The sequence below is a fragment of the Triticum dicoccoides genome, chromosome 2A, assembly GCF_002162155.2.
Source record: "Triticum dicoccoides isolate Atlit2015 ecotype Zavitan chromosome 2A, WEW_v2.0, whole genome shotgun sequence".
Taxonomy (NCBI): Eukaryota; Viridiplantae; Streptophyta; class Magnoliopsida; order Poales; family Poaceae; genus Triticum; species Triticum dicoccoides.
In genome coordinates this window covers 677168381-677176830 of record NC_041382.1, presented here as the reverse complement: position 1 = coordinate 677176830, position 8450 = coordinate 677168381, and the positions used below count along the sequence as shown (strand labels likewise).

General features: G+C 44.9%; 1 pseudogene; it reads left to right on the top strand.

Moving 5' to 3' along the window:
* The window catches only part of LOC119358089, a 19198-nt pseudogene extending 11436 nt beyond the window's left edge, over positions 1 to 7762 (top strand).
* Positions 7763 to 8450: the final 688 nt, after the last annotated feature.

Sequence of the window (8450 nt, the reverse complement as noted above, 5' to 3'; positions counted from 1 at the left end):
GATCCAATTCCACAACTTTTCGTTAGCCCGGCTCGTTTGCATATGTGAGACATTTTTAAATCTCACTAATATATATTCAAATGCTCGCACATTTTTAAAAAAAATGTGCAAACAAATCTTTTACGATGCACGAACAGTTCCTAAATGTGCGGTGAACGTCTTTGAATTTTTTATGTAAATTAACTTTTAAAATAAATATATTAGAACATTTCAAATTTTAAATAAAGTTTAAATAAAAAGAAGAAAATATTGCTTTAATGGGTCACGTATACAAGAAGATCGGCCAATGCTCTAAATATTTAAGTTTCTCAGACAGTTAGTTTAGTGAACTACTCCCTCCGTCCGAAAATACTTACCCTAAAAATGGTTGTATCTAGAGTTATTTCTAGGACATCCATTTTCAACTATTTTTAGGACAAGTATTTACGGACGGAGGGAGTAGGAGCTAACCCGTGTGTTGCCGGTTGATAGACTGAAAACATTGATAATTAGGTTGATCGTGAATGATTGTGAGAATTAATTATAATGTGATGACAAATGATTTGCCAGCCATGCATGATTTGTTGATGCGAAAGAGTTGCTAAAAAAATAGTTAGGGAGTGGCAGATTAATGATATGGCGGACATGTATGGTTTGTTTATGGAAGCATTGCATGCTTAGGAAAAAAATAGTTAGTGGGAAGATATTTTTTTTGAGGGGTTACGACAAGAAGATAGGAGCGTCGCTTATGGGCTATGGACGAACCATAGCACTACTGGGCTAGGCCTATTGTAGTTGGACCGGATGGATTACAATGGACTGCGCCGAGATTGCCTATTTATTTTCTGTTGGGAATACCGGGAGCAACTAGTTAACGAGCGCTCCTTAACTAGTGTCACTTGGCGTACTCTCAGCCATTTGCCACGTGTCGCGCTCTGGACGCTCCCTTCGGATTTTGTTTTTTATTTTCGCGAGAGTCACGGTTTTTTTCGGCTTTTTAAATGGTTTTTTTTCCGGTTTTTTCCGATGTTTTGGTTTTCTCCCGGTTTTTTTTAGCTTTTCGATCAATTTTTTTTTTCGAAAAATAGTTTTTTTGCATGAAAAAAATGCGTTTTATTTTTTTTTTCCTTTCGAGAAAGTCACGGTTTTTCTTCCGCGAGAGGCACGGTTGTGCTTTAGTAAGAGTCACGGCCGTGCCTTTTGTAAATAAAAAAACACGTTTTCTGTTTTTTTTCTTTCGCGAGAGTCACGGGTTTGCTTCCGCGAGAGGCACGGTTGTACTTTCACAAGAGTCACGGCCGTGCCTCTCGGAAAGGGAAAAACAAAACGCGTTTTTTGTTTTTTTTTCTTTCGGGAGAGTCACAGTTTTGCTTCCGCGAGAGGCACGGTTGTGCTTTCGCGAAAGTCACGGCCGTGCCTCTCGGAAAGGAAAAAAATACGCGTTTTCTGTTTTTTTTCTTTCACGAGAGTCACGGTTTTGCTTTCGCGAGAGGCACGATTGTGCTTTCGCGAGAGTCATGGCCGTGCCTCTCGGAAACGGAAAAAAACATGTTTTTTATTTTTTTTCTTCCACGAGAGTCACGGTTTTGCTTCCACGAGAGGCACAGTTGTGATTTCGTGAGAGGCACGGACCTGCCTCTTTCGGAAAGGGGAAAAAACCATGCTTCCGGTCTGGTTTTTTCGCCCAGTTTTTTCATCCAGCTTTTCGTGAAAAAAAGTTCATCAAAACCTATCAACATGGGATCTAGTTTTGAAGATCTCTATGCGAGGAATCCAACAATGAAAACGGTTTGAAATTTGGACGCACGGTTTAAGAGATAAAACGTTTTAAATAAAATGATCTACGAAAAAAGGGAAAACTCCCAGGTTGCGACAAGTGGCGCGCCATATGTGCGCCACTTGTCGCGACCTAGGAAAGTGGAGTGCTCTTTGCAATGAGTACTCCTTAATTAGTGATTTCGGGTAATACCCGAGTGTTCCGATCGGGGTCAAATCCAGCCAGCGCCCCTATTCCCGTTCCACACAGAAGTACTCGATCGCGCCGTCTTCCCCCGAACAAACCCCAGCAAGAGAAACAAAGAATTTGCTCCGATCCCTGCGACGGCATCGCCATCACACCAGCAAACAGTCTGAGCAGGACAAGAGAAGCGGCCATGGGAAGCATCATATGCGCGCGCCGTGCCGCGAAGACGGTGCAGGGCTCTCATGTGTTCGAGATCTCAGGCTACAGCCTGCAACGGGAGCGCCTCGCGGTGTCCAGCAGATCGGCCGTGTTCACCGTCGGAGGCTACGACTGGCAAATTCACTTCTTCCCGCGAACGTCTTGCTAGTCACACTGGGAGTAACTTAGCAACTAACATAGGACGCGGAGTATGTGATCGCGAGCTCACAGGAGCTCGGAATCACGCCCGTCCAGAATTGCTACGAGATTCGTCGCATTAAATGCTATAGACAGTTGGCGGGTCCATGCCGACGATGGAAAATTAGGATATATGGCACAATACGCATCTGACATATGGGGCAAGGTGGACGGAGGGGTGCACGGCGTCGTCTGTGCGTGCCTGAGCCGTGGCTCGAGCTTGTCGCCGGTGTCCTGATCCGTGGATCAGGTACGGTGCTTTCCGCTAGCGCCGGCAGTGCCCGCACTTAATGCAGTAGTTGGGTCAGTCGCTGGTTACAGGAGTGAAGTTGGATTTGCCTCTCGTCCCGGTCGATGAAGAGGTGGAGATAACGACTCCGGCGACGGCGACTGGGCGGTGCAGTAACCTCGGACAGGCTCCGGCGACCATGGAGTTCTTACTGCAGCCGATAAACAGGTTGGGATCTGCTACTTCGCCCATTATTTTCAATGGTTTTGACTCGGATTTTGGGTACTGATCTAGATTCCGTCGCTTAAAATTTTGGGTTGATTAAGTAGAACGCTCCTGGAAGAGGTGAATGATAACAACGGGGCAATGGAGCCCGTGCGGTTCCCACTTCCCAGTATCCCCGGTGGCTGAGGTTGAGGATCCAGCAACGGCCGCTTCAAGTGCTCACGGGCAGATTTGCCGGGCGGAGGCAGCAGGCGCGGACATGGCTCAGTGCTCCGAGCACTCAATAGAGCAAATTGACCCATAAACACCAGGGTGGACGCAAAGGTACTACAACTTACCATCTGAATTGCATCAAAATTTGGCACTGCAAATGTGTGTGTCCTGTCAGATATGCAAGCAGTAACTGATGAAATGAGGGTGGAATAGTATACATAACCGTGATTAAATAGCATGAACACCAGCAGTATATATACGTGTGTGGGAAGGTTTTATAAACTTGTTTAGGATAATATAGCATGAACTGCAATTTTGTAAGATGTTAGTGTAGCTCAGAATTTTGTGGGCTGGAATTTCATAACAAATGGCTGTAGCAGAAAACACCACCTGATTGTTTCTCTGCTGTGACTGGGCAGAGTGCATGTAGGTGCTGCTGCTCTAGGAAGGCCTCCTTGCCCGGACAGGGTCACGGCGCTGGAGAAGTCTGTCAGGGAATTTGCCGAGCATCCAGGTGACATAGTTATGGTGCCAAAGATTGGAACAAGTTTTGACACGCTCGGAGAAGCTTATGACTTTTACAATTTGTACTCCTGGGAGAAGGGATTTGGAATACGATATGGAAAGAGCAGGCTAAACATTAGCAGGACTAAGTGTATGCAAGAGATAGTCCGTGGATGCGTGGTACGGCTAATGTTACAGCAGAAATTGATTACTAGTTTTTTTTATAGAGAACAGATTTGAAAATGCCTGTGACTGAATCTGACTTTTTGTTTGTTCCATCAGGGGAAGCCAATTGTTGAAAATACTCGTTCCTGCCGGTGTGAATGCCCAGCCCTCATCAGACTACTGCGGACAAAGGACAATGGATGGTACATAGCAGAGCATCGAGATGGGCACAACCATGCACTTTCCCAAACGTATGGACAGACAATACACTGCCCTACGACAGTGAGCGCGGAAGCACGGATCTGCACGATGGACACATCAGCGGTGGTGAATGAGGGACAACTCGTGTCAGGCCTCGGAGCTCTGAACTGGAAAGATGAATCCACATGCTTCTATCTGGAATTAGAGGTGAGGAAAATACGTTTCATTTTTTCTTTAGCTGCTTAGAGTTAATTTTGCCCATTTAAAATCCAGACTACTGTAAGTTGCTTTTGAAATCCTGGGTGAATGGTCCAGTTAGACTGATGGATGTTGTTTACTGGAATAAGAATTTTGCACTGTATATTAATTCATTAGTTGAGAGTGCAACATGTTGTTTACTAGATTCAGTTAATTCAGTTGATTGATGCAACTGAAAGAGTCCTGCCTGGATGGTCCATGATGGATGTTGTTTACTGGAAATAACAGTTTTTGATGGTCTAGTAATTTATTTATTGGGAGTGCAGCATGTTGTTTACTGGTTCGAGTTAATTGAGGCAAGTAGTCAGGTTGCGGTTGGTGCTGCTGCCCCCAGCATGGCACCTTGCCCATATCGCGTGAGCGCTTTCAAGAAGGCAGTTAGGATGTTTGCAGAGAACCCGAGCAATAATGTTATCACTCCAGCGCTTGGGACAAGTATCGACTCACTTGGCGAGGCGTACAATTTATAGGACTTGTATTCTTGGGAAAGGGGTTCTTGGATTTGACATGGAAAGAGCAGGTTGAATGTTTAGAGAACGAAATGCATGCAGGAAATAGTATGCGGATGCTCGGTACGTATGACATGTGGAGCACTATGGTTACTTATTTGGCATTCATTTAATTGGGGTTGATTTTTAATTGATTCATGATTGTTATTGCTCTGATAAAATAAAATACATATGTAGGATAAAGCTGGTGTTGAGAACACGAGGTTTTGTCGTTGCGAATGCCCGGCTCTAAAAAGACTGCTACGGGCAGAGGATGATGGGTGGTACATTGCAGAGCACAGGGGGAGTCACAACCATTCCCTTTCACTGAATTTTGGTGAGACGATCCACTAGCCCTCACACAAGAACATTGATGTGTACGGCTGGTGAGTACATGTTCTTGTCTCTCTGATCGTACTTTTTTCAGATCTGAAACTGCACTGCATCAGTGGTGGTTGAAATCAAGTTCTCGCCGGATTTCCGTAGATTGAGGAGGTGAACGATACGTAATGCTTGAGGGGTCCGTCTAGGACACCGGTGGCCGCTGATGCCATTGATGTCCATCAGGTGTCGACAGCAGCCATTAGTGCCGAAGGGCAGGTCTGTGAGCTGGCTGCTGGTGTGGGCTCCGGGAAGGAGAACTCCCCGTCGGAATTGGAGCTGTCTGCGGGGAAACTCAATCTGCAAGCACCATGGTGGGCAAGGAGGTTAGTGTTTGACATAATAATTTTAGTAGATGTGCGGAAACATTCATTGCTGCAGTGTGGTAAGACTGTACTTAGAAGGTGTGTCATGCATTTTTGACAGAAATATGTAGCAGCCGCCAGTTATTTTCACTTCAATTGCATTGAGCAAAGCTATGGTCAACTGATAAAACTCCCTTTTAAATAGAAAAAAGACACTAGTGAAATATGTTCAGAAAAATTCTTATAAGTTTTTAAAGGACATCAGGTTGCACTTTGTAATTTGTAGGAAAGCTACAAACCGTTGAAACAGAAATGTTGTTCGCAGACTTTTTAAAGGGCTAAGTTGCGGCATTGCTCGTAGGATGTACGCTCCCTCCATGTCAGAACTGAAGTCGCAATAACCTTTAGAAATAAGTGTTGTGTGATTTGGTGATTACCAAGAAATAGAATGTAGTGGAACTTTATGCTGATTAAGGTGTTTAGGAAAAGCTAAGTGCATCCAGTACATTTCTTTTTGGAAGTACACTGACTCGTTCGTGTGCTTGAAGCTGGACATGAAACAACAGTGTGGAAGTTATATGGTGCGGTACTGACTAAACTGGGGTGTCATTTGTAAGCAGGATTCGCGTTGGATCAGCGAGTTCATTTAGAGGCAGCGTGATCAAGTTAGCTGTGGGCGCCTGCAATAATGAAAGAGATTGGGAGACCATGCAAACCTCCTCACTGCAAGAACCATGGTGTACAGGGTCACTCGAGAATTTTTTTGTACAAGTCGGCTGGAATGAGACTGGGTGCAGGGGCTTGAGTCGGCGCTCATGCCAAATGGTTAGACAGTTGGGCTCGAATTCCCTCCAGTTGTGCATCACAAAGAGTTTTTAGTTATGGAATTGTTTTTTGGGCGTAATTCCAACTTGGGCAATTGAGTTGCTGTTGAAATTTGCCAGCAATGGCATCATGAAACTGTATAACAACATTTTTAGAGTAAAAAACATACGTGTATGTCAACAAACATGCGTGTGTTATTTGTGCTGTAGTGATCTCCTATTTCCTCCGTGGACAAAGAATTGGCTCAACGGGACTGATATGGTACGTGAATTTTAGACTGAACGACAATTGATGTGCATCTAAACTTCATGCCCTATTTGTACGTGGCAGTATTACTCGTGTGAGCTGTAGGCAGAAATTGGTTAGGATCTAATCCTTGCTCTGTTTTGAATTCTGAGACAAGGAACAATTGGCGGTAGAAGGCTCGGGGTCGGAGAAAATGGCTCAGCTCGTTAGTGATCCATCTGTCCCAACTCTACGTGACGGCAACATGCTTAATAAATGTTGGGCCATAGTGGGCCACACAACAGATTGATGGGACATATACTATTTGGAATACACCTGCTTATACACTCGGATGTCCGAATCTTGCAGAGAAACAACGTGGGAGATAACGAGAGTCTGTGCGCTTGAGCTCAATTCAGCACTTTCACTAACATAGCGCATTTCAAGACAGGTTTTCTTATGTGGCATAGAGTTAATGAGGAGAGAGGTGTTTGGAATAACATAATATGTTACTGTAATATAATGCAACCTAAAGAAAAATGAGTCTATGATGTAATAATTGCTATCATCTATGATACTACTTGTATGTTATTTTGCACTATGAAGGTAATAACAAAGACTAGTGTCATGCATATGACATTAGTCTAAGTTACTCCCCACTATGACTATAGAGAGCAAGAACAAGGACATTAGCGTGAGGGCATCCTTCTAGCTCAGTCTGGTGGACGCCACCGGGTCTGCGCCACCGCGTACCTTGACAACGGGGGCAACAGAGCTGAATACCACCGATAAACCATGCGCCGGCCTTCACAAGTTCATGAAAAGAAGTGAGCTGGAAGGGTCGCCTTACCTTCGCGATGATCGCGTCACCACCGAGTGCGTCGCAGAGATCGCTCTCGTCAATGATGTGAAGTCGGTTGCTAAGGTGTCGCCTTCCGACATCACGGAGCATCTTGGAAAGTTGTTGCGGGAGAAAGATCGCACCGATGTGGTTCTCGAGGTTGAAGGAGAGGCTTTTCCTGCCCACAAGATCGTGCTCTCAATGCGGTCGCCCGTCTTCAAAGCGGAGCTGTATGGTGCGATGAGAGCAAAGGACATGAGTCGTATTACCATCAGTGACATGCAACCCGCTGTGTTTGAGGTCCTGCTCCGTTTTATATACAATGATTCGCTGCCCGCCATGGATGATGTTGGCCAAGATGACTGCAAAGAGACTATCAGGCATTTGCTTGTCGCTGCGGATCGGTATGCCATGTAAAGGCCGAAGATTATATGTGAGAGCATCCTTTGTGAGAACATTGATGTGAAGACCGCGGTAACTACATGGGCTTTGGCTGGTCAGCATCAATGTGGTAGGTTGAATGATGCTTGTGTTCAGTTTATTGGCCCTGTTTGGATACTCTAACTTAGTTAGAGGTTAGAGTTGGTTTCTAACTTGTGACTAACCCTGAACTAACTCTAGCTTTTGTGGTGTTTGGATGAGAGGGTTAGACTGACAATAAATGCACTTTCTCAATCATTTGTCCCTCTTTTCAGCCGGATTTGTTGTGATCGGCTCTTGTGAGGCCTCCTCCCGCTCAGAAATGACATAAACTACATGGAGTGCACAAAAATCTGAAGAGAAAACTAACTAGGAGTCTAGGACAAGTCATACAAAACTGAAAAAAATAACTTTTCATGTGAGTATGACCCAGCTCATTTAACATGCATGAAAAATAAACGGTTGGACTAAAAACTTGTGGCATTAAAAATGCCTGGCAAAGTTACTCAAAACAATTTCTCAACCACATGCTCTTGGAAACTTGAAAAAAGGTACATCATAGAAAGCTCTGTGTATGCAGTATGCACACCCTGTTTAAGAATTTCAAGCATAAACGATCTATATACTCTCTTCAACAAAAGTTTCTATCCCTAAATGATATAACCTCCTGTAAAGCTGTTGTCGCTCCAGAGGAAAGCTCCGTACAGCCCAAGCCATGGGAACCCTTCCGATGCCAAATCTTGCGAGTTGAGGTCGAGACCAGCGTGGGTAGCTGGGCCGCTTGCAGAGGGCTGCGAACCCCACCCTTCGAAGCCGTCGCCATCCATGGCAG